General features: G+C 39.1%; 2 non-coding genes and 1 pseudogene across 2 annotated transcripts; all 3 read left to right on the top strand.

Moving 5' to 3' along the window:
- Positions 1 to 2,267: 2,267 nt before the first annotated feature.
- LOC142242786 (small subunit ribosomal RNA) lies at positions 2,268 to 4,253 on the top strand. Its single transcript, XR_012724186.1, has one exon. It is a non-coding gene; the product is annotated as a small subunit ribosomal RNA (ribosomal RNA).
- Positions 4,254 to 4,718: 465 nt separating this feature from the next.
- On the top strand, positions 4,719 to 4,897 carry LOC142242777 (5.8S ribosomal RNA). The gene has a single exon (XR_012724177.1). It is a non-coding gene; the product is annotated as a 5.8S ribosomal RNA (ribosomal RNA).
- A 351-nt stretch (positions 4,898 to 5,248) lies between these two features.
- On the top strand, positions 5,249 to 14,548 carry LOC142242795 (large subunit ribosomal RNA; annotated as a pseudogene).
- The last annotated feature ends 252 nt before the right edge of the window (positions 14,549 to 14,800 follow it).

The raw sequence follows: 14,800 nt of genomic DNA, 5'->3' as shown, positions 1-14,800 counted from the left end.
TGCGGAGCCTCTAAGAGAAGCAACTTTCATCCGATCCGGCTGGAATTTGGTACATGGTATTGGTACACGCTCACAAAAAATCGCTTCTGTAACATATACTCCCAAACATATTTTGCTTCAAGCATATACATTTTTGGCTATTGCCCAAACATTTATATGTTTGATCTCTTCCAATATATAATATGTTTGAAAGCATATTGGTCTAAACAATATATGTTTGGGTAGTCAATTTCCAAACATTTTGTATTTTTGCATCCAAATTCAATAATGTTGTCTTCCAAAAAACAATATGTTATTATGTTAACATATAATATGTTTGGAAGCATTTTGCACCCAAAAATATTATATGCTTAAAAAAAATACTCCCAAACAATATTGTGCTCAAAATTTTATTTATTTATTTATATATTTACAATCATAATGAATTATGAAAATAAACAGGTAATATAGGTGCTAACAACATAGGTTTTCGACCTGAATGCTCAAAATTTTGTTTCTGCCCAATTGTATATTCCCCCACATCTTTCTCACTTCCACGAGATTTTTTAGTTCTTAGCACCTTTTTCTGTAATACAAACATTGTAGAAGAAATTATTCAATTGTATGATTTTTTTTTATTTTAATTTTACCTTTTGCCGGACGGGGATTCGAACAGCGGACCACACAGTTTGTAAGGATCAAAGAAGTAGCTGATCAATTGCCCAAGGAAAAATAAAATGTTAATTTTGTAATAACAACCAACAACCACCAATTTAATTCAATATCGCTCCCTGTTAAATAGCGCTCCAAGCTACTAAACACATATATGTTTATAGGCTATTTCCAAATTAATATATGTTTGCATCCAAGCATATTATATTTAAAAACATTTTATGTCCCAAACATAATATGTTCTAACATATTAACATATATGTCCCAAACATGTTATGCTAGTTTATGAACATTATATGCTTGCACTCAAAAATATTGTGTTTAAAAATTTGTGTTCCAAACATATAATGTTTATAGCCAAACATATGAAAAACAGTCTTTTTCATCCGTGTATATGGTCTCTAGCAACCGTGCAAAAATTGGTCCATATCGGTCCAGATTTGACCTCCGGAACCTCTTGGAGGAGCAAAATTCATCCGATCCGGTTCAAATTAGGAACGTGGTGTTAGTATATGGTCGCTAAAAACCATACCAAAATTGGTCCAATCACACAAAAATTGGTCCATATCGGTTCATAATCATGGTTGCCACTAGAGCCAAAAATAATCTACCAAAATTTTATTTCTATAGAAAATTTTGTCAAAATTTTATTTCTAGAGAAAATTTTGTTAAAATTTTATTCGGTTCATAATAAAGTTTTCATCTTTGTCAAAATTTTATTTCTATAGAAAATTTTGTTCAAATTTTATTCGGTTCATAATCATGGTTGCCACTCGAGCCAAAAATAATCTACCAAGATTTTATTTCTATAGAAAATTTTGTCAAAAGTTTATTTCTATAGAAAATTTTGTTATAATTTTATTTCTGCAGACATTTTTGTCAAAATTTTCTTTCTATAGAAAATTTTGTGAAAATGTTTATTTCTATAGAAAATTTTATTTCTATAGAATATTTTGTTAAAATGTTATTTCTGTAGAAAATTTTGTCAAAATTTTATGTCTACTTTGTCAAACTGAATTATATACGTATTGGATCGATCTTTTTTGATTTAATATATACCACGTATGTACATACATACAATTTAGAAGATGGTGTTAGGAGGTTTTAAGATACCTTGCCATCGGCAAGTGTTACCGCAACTTAAGTAATTCGATTGTGGGTGGCAGTGTTTAGAAGAAGTTTCTACGCAATCCATGATGGAGGGTACATAAGCTTCGGCCTGGCCGAACTTACGGCCGTATATACTTGTCTTTTTTGATTAGTAGCGTTGTTATGAGGCAAAGTAAAATTTGTAAGTCATACACACTGCTATGATGAGGAGAAATGAAAATATTCAGAAATTATGTGTGATTTTTGAAAATGTTTATCAAAATGGTAAACGAAAAATGAAATTTTTAATTTCATATTCAATATCAAGTGTATTATATTGAGAAATATTTTACACTGCGATGTGAAGAAGTAATGTTGAAATAAAATATTACAAAATAATATTGAAAAAAATACAATATTATACCAAAGAATTTGATTTAAAGAGACGAATATGTAGCTATTGCAGCGCATTTCGTTGATTTTTTCAAATTGGTATTTCGATTGAAAAAAATACTATTTAAAACATTATTCTGGTTGATCCTGCCAGTAGTTATATGCTTGTCTCAAAGATTAAGCCATGCATGTCTAAGTACACACGAATTAACAGTGAAACCGCAAAAGGCTCATTATATCAGTTATGGTTCCTTAGATCGTTAACAGTTACTTGGATAACTGTGGTAATTCTAGAGCTAATACATGCATTATAAACACGGACCTTTGGGACGTGTGCTTTTATTAGGCTAAAACCAAGCGATCGCAAGATCGATACTTTGGTTGAACTCTAGATAACTTGCAGATCGTATGGTCTTGTACCGACGACAGATCTTTCAAATGTCTGCCCTATCAACTTTTGATGGTAGTATCTAGGACTACCATGGTTGCAACGGGTAACGGGGAATCAGGGTTCGATTCCGGAGAGGGAGCCTGAGAAACGGCTACCACATCTAAGGAAGGCAGCAGGCGCGTAAATTACCCACTCCCAGCTCGGGGAGGTAGTGACGAAAAATAACAATACAGGACTCATAATAGAGGCCCTGTAATTGGAATGAGTACACTTTAAATCCCTTAACAAGGACCTATTGGAGGGCAAGTCTGGTGCCAGCAGCCGCGGTAACTCCAGCTCCAATAGCGTATATTAAAGTTGTTGCGGTTAAAACGTTCGTAGTTGAACTTGTGCTTCATACGGGTAGTATAGCTATAATTGTAGTTTGTACTATACCTTATGTATGTAAGCGTATTACCGGTGGAGTTCTTATATGCGTTAAATACTTGTATTTGCGTATGTTCCTCCTATTTAAACCTGCTTCAGTGCTCTTCATCGAGTGTTGTTGTGGGCCGGTACAATTACTTTGAACAAATTAGAGTGCTTAAAGCAGGCTCCAAATGCCTGAATATTTTGTGCATGGAATAATGAAATAAGACCTCTGTTCTACTTTCATTGGTTGTTAGATCAAGAGGTAATGATTAATAGAAGCAGTTTGGGGGCATTAGTATTACGACGCGAGAGGTGAAATTCTTGGACCGTCGTAAGACTAACTTAAGCGAAAGCATTTGCCAAAGATGTTTTCATTAATCAAGAACGAAAGTTAGAGGTTCGAAGGCGATCAGATACCGCCCTAGTTCTAACCATAAACGATGCCAGCTAGCAATTGGGTGTAGCTAATTTCATGGCTCTCTCAGTCGCTTCCCGGGAAACCAAAGCTTTTGGGCTCCGGGGGAAGTATGGTTGCAAAGCTGAAACTTAAAGGAATTGACGGAAGGGCACCACCAGGAGTGGAGCCTGCGGCTTAATTTGACTCAACACGGGAAAACTTACCAGGTCCGAACATAAGTGTGTAAGACAGATTGATAGCTCTTTCTCGAATCTATGGGTGGTGGTGCATGGCCGTTCTTAGTTCGTGGAGTGATTTGTCTGGTTAATTCCGATAACGAACGAGACTCAAATATATTAAATAGATGCTTTCAGGATTATGGTGTTGAAGCTTTTATAGCCTTCATTCGCGACCGCAGTAAAATGTGTTAGTGTTTGAATGTGTTTATAAAAGTGGAGCCGTACCTGTTGGTTTGTCCCATTATAAGGTCACTAGCTTCTTAAATGGACAAATTGCGTATAGCAATAATGAGATTGAGCAATAACAGGTCTGTGATGCCCTTAGATGTCCTGGGCTGCACGCGCGCTACAATGAAAGTATCAACGTGTATTTCCTAGACCGAGAGGCCCGGGTAAACCGCTGAACCACTTTCATGCTTGGGATTGTGAACTGAAACTGTTCACATGAACTTGGAATTCCCAGTAAGTGTGAGTCATTAACTCGCATTGATTACGTCCCTGCCCTTTGTACACACCGCCCGTCGCTACTACCGATTGAATTATTTAGTGAGGTCTCCGGACGTGATCACTGTAACGCCTTGTGTGTTACGGATGTTTCGCAAAAGTTGACCGAACTTGATTATTTAGAGGAAGTAAAAGTCGTAACAAGGTTTCCGTAGGTGAACCTGCGGAAGGATCATTAACGTGTTCCAACCGTAAAACAAAAACGTTCTTTCCATAGCAATATGGTAAGAGTAAAACAAACAAAAAACTTTTACAAAACAAAAATGTATATATTTTATATACACAATGTACTGGGATTTTTCAAACACTTGAAAATTTCATACATTGAGCGATCAACCTAGATCGTAATAAACAATGTACTGGTGGATAAATGTTTTTTTGAAATCATACATTGAAAATCATACAATTATAGTTGTACTTATACTTGTTATAAGTTAATGTTCTTTTTTATTTCAATTTAGATTTTCTTAATTGAATTTCTATTGCGAGATATTTAAGAACTAAGACATTCGCAACAAACTTTGTATGTAAAATAGAAAATTATTGAAGAAATTGATATATGCCAATTGATTTTGGTGTATTTTTGATTTCTTTCAATAAAATGAATTGTGACCGTATGTAAAAATATGAAAAAAATAAATATCACTCTAAGCGGTGGATCACTTGGCTCATGGGTCGATGAAGAACGCAGCAAACTGTGCGTCATCGTGTGAACTGCAGGACACATGAACATCGACATTTTGAACGCATATCGCAGTCCATGCTGTAAGGTACTTTAATTAATTTTAAGGTGCTGCTTGGACTACATATGGTTGAGGGTTGTAAGAATATGCTAAATAAGTTGCTTTTATGATCGACCTTAGTTGGTTGTGTTTTAAGCACATATTATATTACTGGATGGAAATTTCGAAAGAGATGAAAATCCATAATATGAATAGTCAAGATAGAAATACCTCATTGAAAAAATCATAGTATTTTCAAACGAAATACATATATTTTTTTTTTCAATTAATTGAGGAAGGTCTAGCATAAAATAATTTATGAACTAGAATTGTCTCTTTTTAAATTGAAAGATATTAGAATAATAATATGGAAAAGAAAAGATTTTTTCAATTGAAAATGATGTATGTCTATTTAAAATGTGGAAACACACAAAATTAGTAAATGTTTAAACAACCTCAACTCATATGGGACTACCCCCTGAATTTAAGCATATTAATGAGGGGAGGAAAAGAAACTAACAAGGATTTTCTTAGTAGCGGCGAGCGAAAAGAAATCAGTTCAGCACTAAGTCACTTTGTCTTTATGGCAAATGTGAGATGCAGTGTATGGAATGTTCAATTTCTAGTATGAGAAATTAGCGATTTAAGTCCTTCTTAAATGAGGCCATTTACCCATAGAGGGTGCCAGGCCCGTATAACGTTAATGATTACTAGAGAGCATTTCCAAAGAGTCGTGTTGCTTGATAGTGCAGCACTAAGTGGGTGGTAAACTCCATCTAAAACTAAATATAACCATGAGACCGATAGTAAACAAGTACCGTGAGGGAAAGTTGAAAAGAACTCTGAATAGAGAGTTAAATAGTACGTGAAACTGCTTAGAGGTTAAGCCCGATGAACCTGAATATCCATATGGAAAATTCAACATTATGACTGTGGTATGAATAATACTGCGGGAATGGTGTGCATTTTTTCTATAAAAGGACATTGTAATCTATTAACATAATGATTTATCATAAGATCATGGCTTAAGTTTATTCAAATTATTATGCTTGCATTTTAACATAGAATAAGTGCCGTTGATTCGATAAAGTGTTGATAGATTTATTATATATAGCGCTTGAATATTTATATTCTATAATGGCATGGTGATCATGATTGCTGTGTTTATTATATGCGTTTATATGATTAACAATGCGAAAGATTCAGGATACCTTCGGGACCCGTCTTGAAACACGGACCAAGGAGTCTAACATATTTGCAAGTTATTGGGAATTAGAAAACCTAATAGCGTAATTAACATAACTATTATGGGATTAGTTTTTAGTCTAGAAATAGTCTATTAATTCAATCCCGGGGCGTTCTATCAGTTATGCATAATAATATTTATATTATTTATGCCTCTAACCAGAGCGTACCTTGAGCATATATGCTGTGACCCGAAAGATGGTGAACTATACTTGATCAGGTTGAAGTCAGGGGAAACCCTGATGGAAGACCGAAACAGTTCTGACGTGCAAATCGATTGTCAGAATTGAGTATAGGGGCGAAAGACCAATCGAACCATCTAGTAGCTGGTTCCCTCCGAAGTTTCCCTCAGGATAGCTGGTGCATTTAAAAATTATGTAAAATAATCTTATCTGGTAAAGCGAATGATTAGAGGCCTTAGGGTCGAAACGACCTTAACCTATTCTCAAACTTTAAATGGGTAAGAACCTCACCTTTCTTGGTATGAAGGTTGTGGTTGTGATATAATGTGCCCAGTGGGCCACTTTTGGTAAGCAGAACTGGCGCTGTGGGATGAACCAAACGTAATGTTACGGTGCCCAAATTAACAACTCATGCAGATACCATGAAAGGCGTTGGTTGCTTAAAACAGCAGGACGGTGGACATGGAAGTCGTAATCCGCTAAGGAGTGTGTAACAACTCACCTGCCGAAGCAACTAGCCCTTAAAATGGATGGCGCTTAAGTTGTATACCTATACATTACCGCTAAAGTAAATGGTTTATATTCAATCTCGGTTGGATTATAAACTTTGAAACTTTAGTGAGTAGGAGGGTACAATGGTGTGCATGGAAGTGTTTGGCGTAAGCCTGCATGGAGCCGCCATTGGCACAGATCTTGGTGGTAGTAGCAAATAATCGAATGAGACCTTGGAGGACTGAAGTGGAGAAGGGTTTCGTGTGAACAGTGGTTGATCACGAGTTAGTCGGTCCTAAGTTCAAGGCGAAAGCTGAAAATTTTCAAGTTATAATAGCATAAATTTGCGCAAGCTTATTTTGTAATTAAACACTTGAATAATTTTGAACGAAAGGGAATACGGTTCCAATTCCGTAACCTGTTGAGTATCCGTTTGTTATTAAATATGGGCCTTGTGCTCATCCTGGCAACAGGAACGACCATAAAGAAGCCGTCGAGAGATATCGGAAGAGTTTTCTTTTCTGTTTTATAGTCGTACTACCATGGAAGTCTTTCGAAGAGAGATATGGTAGATGGACTAGAAGAGCATGACATTTACTGTTGTGTCGATATTTTCTCCTCGGACCTTGAAAATTTATGGTGGGGTCACGCAAACTTCTCAACAGGCCGTACCAATATCCGCAGCTGGTCTCCAAGGTGAAGAGTCTCTAGTCGATAGAATAATGTAGGTAAGGGAAGTCGGCAAATTAGATCCGTAACTTCGGGATAAGGATTGGCTCTGAAGATTGAGATAGTCGGGCTTGATTGGGAAGCAATAACATGGTTTATGTACTCGTTCTGGGTAAATAGAGGTCTCCGGATCTTGTTCCTCGGATAGTAGTTACGTAACCAATTGTGGAACTTTCTTGCTAAAATTTTTAGGGGATCATCGCAAGGTGTGTTCTCTTTAAATTATAACGACTATCAATTAACAATCAATTCAGAACTGGCACGGACTTGGGGAATCCGACTGTCTAATTAAAACAAAGCATTGTGATGGCCCTAGCGGGTGTTGACACAATGTGATTTCTGCCCAGTGCTCTGAATGTCAAAGTGAAGAAATTCAAGTAAGCGCGGGTAAACGGCGGGAGTAACTATGACTCTCTTAAGGTAGCCAAATGCCTCGTCATCTAATTAGTGACGCGCATGAATGGATCAACGACGGACGTGCCATTTTTTGAGCGGAGAAATTGAATTTGTGTAAAAAATAGCGAAAATTGTGTGGAAAAATAAAAAGTGAAAATAAATTGTGTTAAAAAAGTGTTACCTGAGTAAAGCAGTGTGCGCGATTTAAATCGAGTGCGTGTTTTGTTCGCAAAGGTGGATAAATCTACCTGGGTTTTCCCCAGTGAGTTGTGCGTGGATTGAAAACGAAGAGTGTACGTGCGTGTGCGCGTTGTTTAAAGCGAGTGGTAGTGAAATTGTGTGGTAAGATCTACCTGGGTTTTTCCCATAATTTTGTTTGTGAGTTTTATGACGTTGTTTTGACGAATTGTTTATGACCTTGTTTTGACCAAGTGTTTTATTAGTTTGTTTTGACGAATTGTTTATGACTTTGTTTTGACCAGGTGTTTTATGACTTTGGTAGTTATTTTACGACCTTGTTTTTGCATTGTTGTTGACTGACGTGATTGTTTCCTGGAAAGAATTTTATTTTCGTGGTATTTTTATCGTGTTGTGGATAAGCAATTGCTTATTTGTAACACGTGTTGAGTACTGAGAAAATGAAAATGAAGAAAGGAATGGATAGGGATGGTGAGGAGAAATCTAGCGATGAGTGCTGTGGCTCTCAGAGTAAGAGATTTCAAAAGGACGGAGATGATGAGGTGTTAGTGGTTGACATGGAGGATGAAGTAGTTGAGGATATGAGTGAGAGTAAGAGTAAGAGTAAGAAGAAAAAGAAGAAGAAGGATAGGGAAGATCAGGTTGTGGACATTATGAAGAGCATCAGTGAGAAACTGATTAGCTCTTTAATAAATGACCATAAGGTTAGTGCTAGTGCGGTGACTGAAGTACTGGTCAAATTGACAGAGTATGAGAAGATCGCCATAAAGTTGATAGGGGAGAATGAGAGACTGAAAGGGAAAGTGGACATTTTAGAGAAGCTGAGGTTAGAGGGTGAAAAATGGACTACTCCGACTCAATCGCCAATTTCGGTGATGAATTCGGCGAAGTCTTCTTCTGTCAGTGCACCGACCATTGATGTCCCTACTGTGTTGGCAGCTCCTGTGTTGGAATCGGCTGTAATAGCTGATCCTCCACCGAAGCCTGTTGATACTTGGGCATTAGTGGTTAGGAGTAAAGACAAGAAGGCATCGGCGAAGGAAATTGCTGCGAAAGTGGTGAAAGAGGTTGGTCCTACATTAGGTGTCAGAGTACACGATGTGAGACCAATGAAAGGCGGTAGTGTGATGATTCGCACTGTATCAGCGGCTGAGAGGACGAAAGTGGCAGGGAATAGGAAGTTTAGTGAGGTTGGTTTACAAGTTGAGACTTGTGAAAGAAAGGGACCAAGGATTGTAGTGCAGGGTGTATGTACAGAGTTGACGACGAGTGAATTCATGGGGCAACTCTATGAATCTAACTTGAAGGAGACAATGGCATACGAGGAATTTGAGAAGGACGTTAGGATGGTTAGTAAGCCATGGAATCGCGATTCTAATGGCACGACTACTGTGATTTTAGAGGGCCGTAATGATGCAATAGAAGTTCTTCTTCTTGCGCAGCGAGTGTATATAAAGTGGTTTTCGTTTAGAGTTAGGCGCTATGAGGAAATCCAACACTGTTTTAGGTGTTTCGGTTTCAATCATTGGCGAAAGGACTGTAAAGTGACTAAGGATGTGTGTAGGCGATGCGGCTGCGAGGGTCACAAGGCAAATGGTTGCTCCAATGCGATCAGATGCCGCAATTGTGCATTGAATGGGAAACCATCTGGCCATCTAGCGATGACAGAGAGTTGCCCGATGTACAAGGCTCTAGTGGACCGTGTAAATGCAAGACATTAAGATGACCAGGATTCTACAATTAAATTGTAGGGGAAGTTACGGCACAATGGTTGCATTGGGCCAAGAGATGAGAGAGTCGAATAGCCGTATTGCTATTATCCAGGAACCTTATGCTTCCAATGGAAAAGTAAGGGGATTGCCCGCTAACATGCGGGTATTTCCTGATAAGGCGTTCGGTGCGGCTATAGTGATAGATGACGTTAATATCCAGTGTATGCTGGTTAGTCAGGAAGAGTTAGGAGTTTGTGTTTGTGTAGAGGGGTGTTTTGGAAAGATTTTTCTTGTCAGTGTTTACTGCAAGTTTAATCAATCCATTGACCGTTATCTTGAGTATATGAGTGGTGTATTATCTCTCACTAGAGATAATCCCGTTTTGCTTGGTATGGACGCTAATGCAATCTCTCCTATGTGGTTTAGCAAAGCGACTCGAACTTCGAGGCACTATGCTAGCTATAATAGGGGAGAGCTGCTACAGGAATGGTTCTTATCAGAGAACGTTCTTGTGGTGAACAGACCAAGTGAATATTATACTTTTGATTCAGAAGTGGGACAAAGTGATATTGATGTGACTGCTGTGAATAGTACGGCTGCTGCATCAATGCACTTTGATTGGGAGGTTGATGGTTCATTCGGTATGAGTGACCATAATTTGATTAGGATTGAAATGGATGGACAGAGACAGGATAGTTTTAATAGGGATATTAGGGCTTGGAGGACTAGAGGTGTAGATTGGTCGGTTTATGGTGCGCGAATTAGAGCTGCGGCAGATGATCTGCCCATCTCAGAGTTTGCAGCCATGAGTGTAGATGATCAAGTTGAGAGCTTGACCGATTTGGTTCAGGCGGTCAACAATGATTTTCTAGGTGTTAGGCAAAGGAGAAATCCAAAAGGATTGAAGTGGTGGACTCATGAATTGAGTGTGAAAAAGAGAGAAGTTCGACGTCTTAGGAAGCGATTCCAAAGGGCGAAGCGAACTGATTCTCCTAATTTACCTCAAGTCAGGAGTACATATCGTCAATCATTGGATGAGTATAGGGAAATGATTTTGCGTGTTAAGGAAGAAGACTGGAGGGATTTCGTTTCTACAAATAGAAACGATCCCTGGGGTAGCCTTATTGAATTTGTAGGCAAAAAGGCAAGAAGACTGAAGTGGCGGCGTTGAAAGTCAACGGTGCTGTTTTAACTTCTTGGACGGATTGTATAGGGGTTTTGATGGATGGATTCTTTCCTAGATCTGAGACGGAAATTTATCCTATTGAGGATTTAATTGAAGCTCCGAACTGGAATTATGATGAAATCGATCAAAGCATGAGATTAGTGAAACCTAAAAAGTCACCAGGTTATGATGGACTAACAGGACAAATGTGTAAAAGCATTTGGCATGTTATTCCTGAATACTTGGAGGCTTTAATGGGAAATTGTGTTCGCAACAGCTATTTTCCAGAAGCCTGGAAATTAGCAAACGTTGTAGTGTTGTTAAAGTCGCCTGATAGGGACAAGGCTGATCCTCGTTCTTATCGGGGCATAAGTCTCCTACCAGTACTTGGAAAAGTATTGGAAAGGATGATGGTGCATCGACTTGATTTGTTGGTAGAAGATAGGATGTCCCAATTTCAATTTGGTTTCCGAAAAGGTCTTTCTGTCGAGGATGCTTGGTTGCATACAAGGCAAACTGTCAAAGACAGTCGTGCCAAGTATGTGCTAGGCGTTTTCGTTGACTTTAAAGGAGCCTTTGATAATTTGGAATGGTCTCAGGTTTTAGATAAGATAAGAAGTGTAGGATGTAGAGAGATAGGACTTTGGAAAAGTTATTTTTCACAAAGACAGGCAGTTACTTACGGTGACGCAGGAATGGTAGTTAGAGATGTAGTCAGGGGTTGCCCACAAGGATCTATCTGTGGTCCATTCATATGGAACTTTATGATGGATGACTTGTTATGGCGACTTCAAGACGAAGTCTCTGTTTGTGCTTATGCAGACGATCTCCTAATAATGGTGGAGGGCCCATCTCGATTAATAATTGAGAATAAAGCCACTGCCGTTATGGAGAAAGTTTGCCGTTGGGGTGCAGAAGTAGGTGTAGAAGTTGCTTTGGACAAAACGACTATGATGATCTTGAAAGGCTTTCTTTCACGGAACAGACTTCCATGTGTCAGCATTGGTCGACATAGTTTAAAGTATGTTAGGCAGGTTAAGTACCTTGGTGTTAATGTGGGTGAAAGATTAAATTTCTTTCCTCATTTAACTTATCTAAGGGAAAAACTTGGACAGATGGTAGGGCCTATGCGCCGCTTTCTAAGAAGCAACTGGGGCTTTAGCAGGCTGTCTGTTCGTGCCATTTATGACGGGTTATTTTTGGCTTGTGCCACTTATGCTTCGTCTGCTTGGTATGGAATAGTTAAGACTGCTGTAGGCCGCGATAAGATTTTATCTTGTCAACGTGTTGCTCTTTTGGGAAGTATGCAGGTGTGTAGAACTGTTTCTACTGCAGCATTGCAAGTCTTAATGGGAGTTCCTCCATTGGATTTGGTTGTTTGTAGTAGGGCAATTAGTTCATTGGTTAAGAGACGACATGATTTGAGTGTTAGTGACCCGGAATGGTTAGTTGAGGGAATTTACAACATGAATGCAATGGATCTTAAGGAACATTTGCTGGCTTTCATCACATCTAGATGGCAATCTAGATGGGATGAAGGCGATACTGGCAGAGTGACTTATGAATTCATTAGGGATGTTACGTTCGTGCGAAATAGACCGGACTTTGATTTTACTCTTAGTCTGGGATTTTTGCTAACTGGACATGGCTCCCTCAATGCATTCTTGTATGAAAGGACCCTTAGCGACACGGCAGCTTGTGACTGTGGAGCAGAATCGGAGGATTCGCTTCATGTTTTGTGTGAATGTCCGCTTTATAGTGGATTTAGAGAGTTGGATAGGATGGGAATTGTTTGGAATGAAGGTGGATGGGACGTCAGTTCTGTTCTTACTTCGCCAGCAAATAAGGCTGTAGCCAGTAGGTTTGCTCACAGAGTATTCCAACAACGGCGAGCCCGGATGGGAATGAGGAGAATTGAGAATAATTAGTGGTTTTTGGAGATTTAGGGCCACCAGTCCCCTGTTGTACGGAACAAAAACTGGGAGTAGCATATGCTACGAGGTCTGACCAGAGCACCTAATCTGGTACCACGGGGAGTCAGATGCCCTTAGATCTGTTGATCTAACTGACTCATGGTGAGGATCCTGTTTTGGATGAAACGTGGTGGCTGTGGTTAGCCCATATGCGGGTAGAACTTCGGTTCGGTGTGGAGTTGCATTCTCAACCGGGTGCTGTGACCCATAGAACAGCAGAGGTGTTAGATAGGCCTCGCTCCTCACCAAGGAGGAGTGTTTATGCCCGTACGAGCATAACCTCGATTGGTACCAATTGCATGCAAGCATGCAATTGGGGCGCCGGAAGTCGTCCAATACTTCCCCGGTGTGGTGGCACACCGTGGTTAAGGCCGAAAGGCGAGAATCACGTTAAATTACCGGGAACTGTCCCTATCTACTATCTAGCGAAACCACAGCCAAGGGAACGGGCTTGGAATAATTAGTGGGGAAAGAAGACCCTGTTGAGCTTGACTCTAATCTGGCAGTGTAAGGAGACATAAGAGGTGTAGAATAAGTGGGAGATATTGGTCCTCGGGCCTTTATCGACAATGAAATACCACTACTCTTATTGTTTCCTTACTTACTTGATTAAGTGGAACGTGTATCATTTCTTAGCCATTTTACGGATATATTTATATATCTTATGGTATTGGGGTTTGATGCAAGCTTCTTGATCAAAGTACTAAGAGTTTGTTATATAATTGTAAACAAATCTCGATGAGATGATGGTATTTCGGTGCTATTGTCGTATTTGAAATTTGGTATAACTCCTAATACTCAGGTATGATCCAATTCAAGGACATTGCCAGGTAGGGAGTTTGACTGGGGCGGTACATCTCTCAAATAATAACGGAGGTGTCCCAAGGCCAGCTCAGTGCGGACAGAAACCACACATAGAGCAAAAGGGCAAATGCTGACTTGATCTCGGTGTTCAGTACACACAGGGACAGCAAAAGCTCGGCCTATCGATCCTTTTGGTTTAAGGAGTTTTTAACAAGAGGTGTCAGAAAAGTTACCACAGGGATAACTGGCTTGTGGCGGCCAAGCGTTCATAGCGACGTCGCTTTTTGATCCTTCGATGTCGGCTCTTCCTATCATTGTGAAGCAAAATTCACCAAGCGTTGGATTGTTCACCCATGCAAGGGAACGTGAGCTGGGTTTAGACCGTCGTGAGACAGGTTAGTTTTACCCTTCTAATGACAATATGTTGTTGCGACAGCATTCCTGCGTAGTACGAGAGGAACCGCAGGTACGGACCTATGGCACAATACTTGTTCGAGCGAACAGTGGTATGACGCTACGTCCGTTGGATTATGCCTGAACGCCTCTAAGGTCGTATCCGAGCTGGACTGCAATGATAAAAATGGGGCAATTGCATTGTATGGCTATTAAACCATTTAAAGTTTATTTCTGATAAACGACAATGGATGTGATGCCAATGTTATTTGTAACATAGCAAATGTAGGAGGATTCTATCACCTGCATGCCGCGCTAGTTACTTATAAAAACATTATTTAATACAATGACAATGCCTAGAATCAATTGTAAACGACTTTTTTAACGGGCGAGGTGTTGTAAGTGGTAGAGCAGCTGCCATACTGCGATCCACTGAAACTTATCCTCTGCTTGACGATTCGATATGAAATCGATTCGATAATAAATCTAAAACCAACAAAATGCAAAATAGCGATTTTGTTTAGAAGCTATATGCCTAGCATGTACTACTCAACAAAATCCTATCTTTCATTTGTCGGTTTGGAAGCATGTGACAACAGCAGGCTTTTCTGATTCAAAGATTTTTTCTTTTGAAATCCAGAATAAAACTATGCTTAGTTCGCTTCCATCGATATTAAAAATGTATTCAAAATGTGTTTAGTCTTCATATTAGAG

The sequence above is a fragment of the Haematobia irritans genome, unplaced genomic scaffold (genome assembly GCF_050003625.1).
Source record: "Haematobia irritans isolate KBUSLIRL unplaced genomic scaffold, ASM5000362v1 scaffold_6, whole genome shotgun sequence".
NCBI classification, from domain to species: Eukaryota; Metazoa; Arthropoda; class Insecta; order Diptera; family Muscidae; genus Haematobia; species Haematobia irritans.
This window is presented reverse-complemented; position numbering and strand designations above follow the sequence as displayed.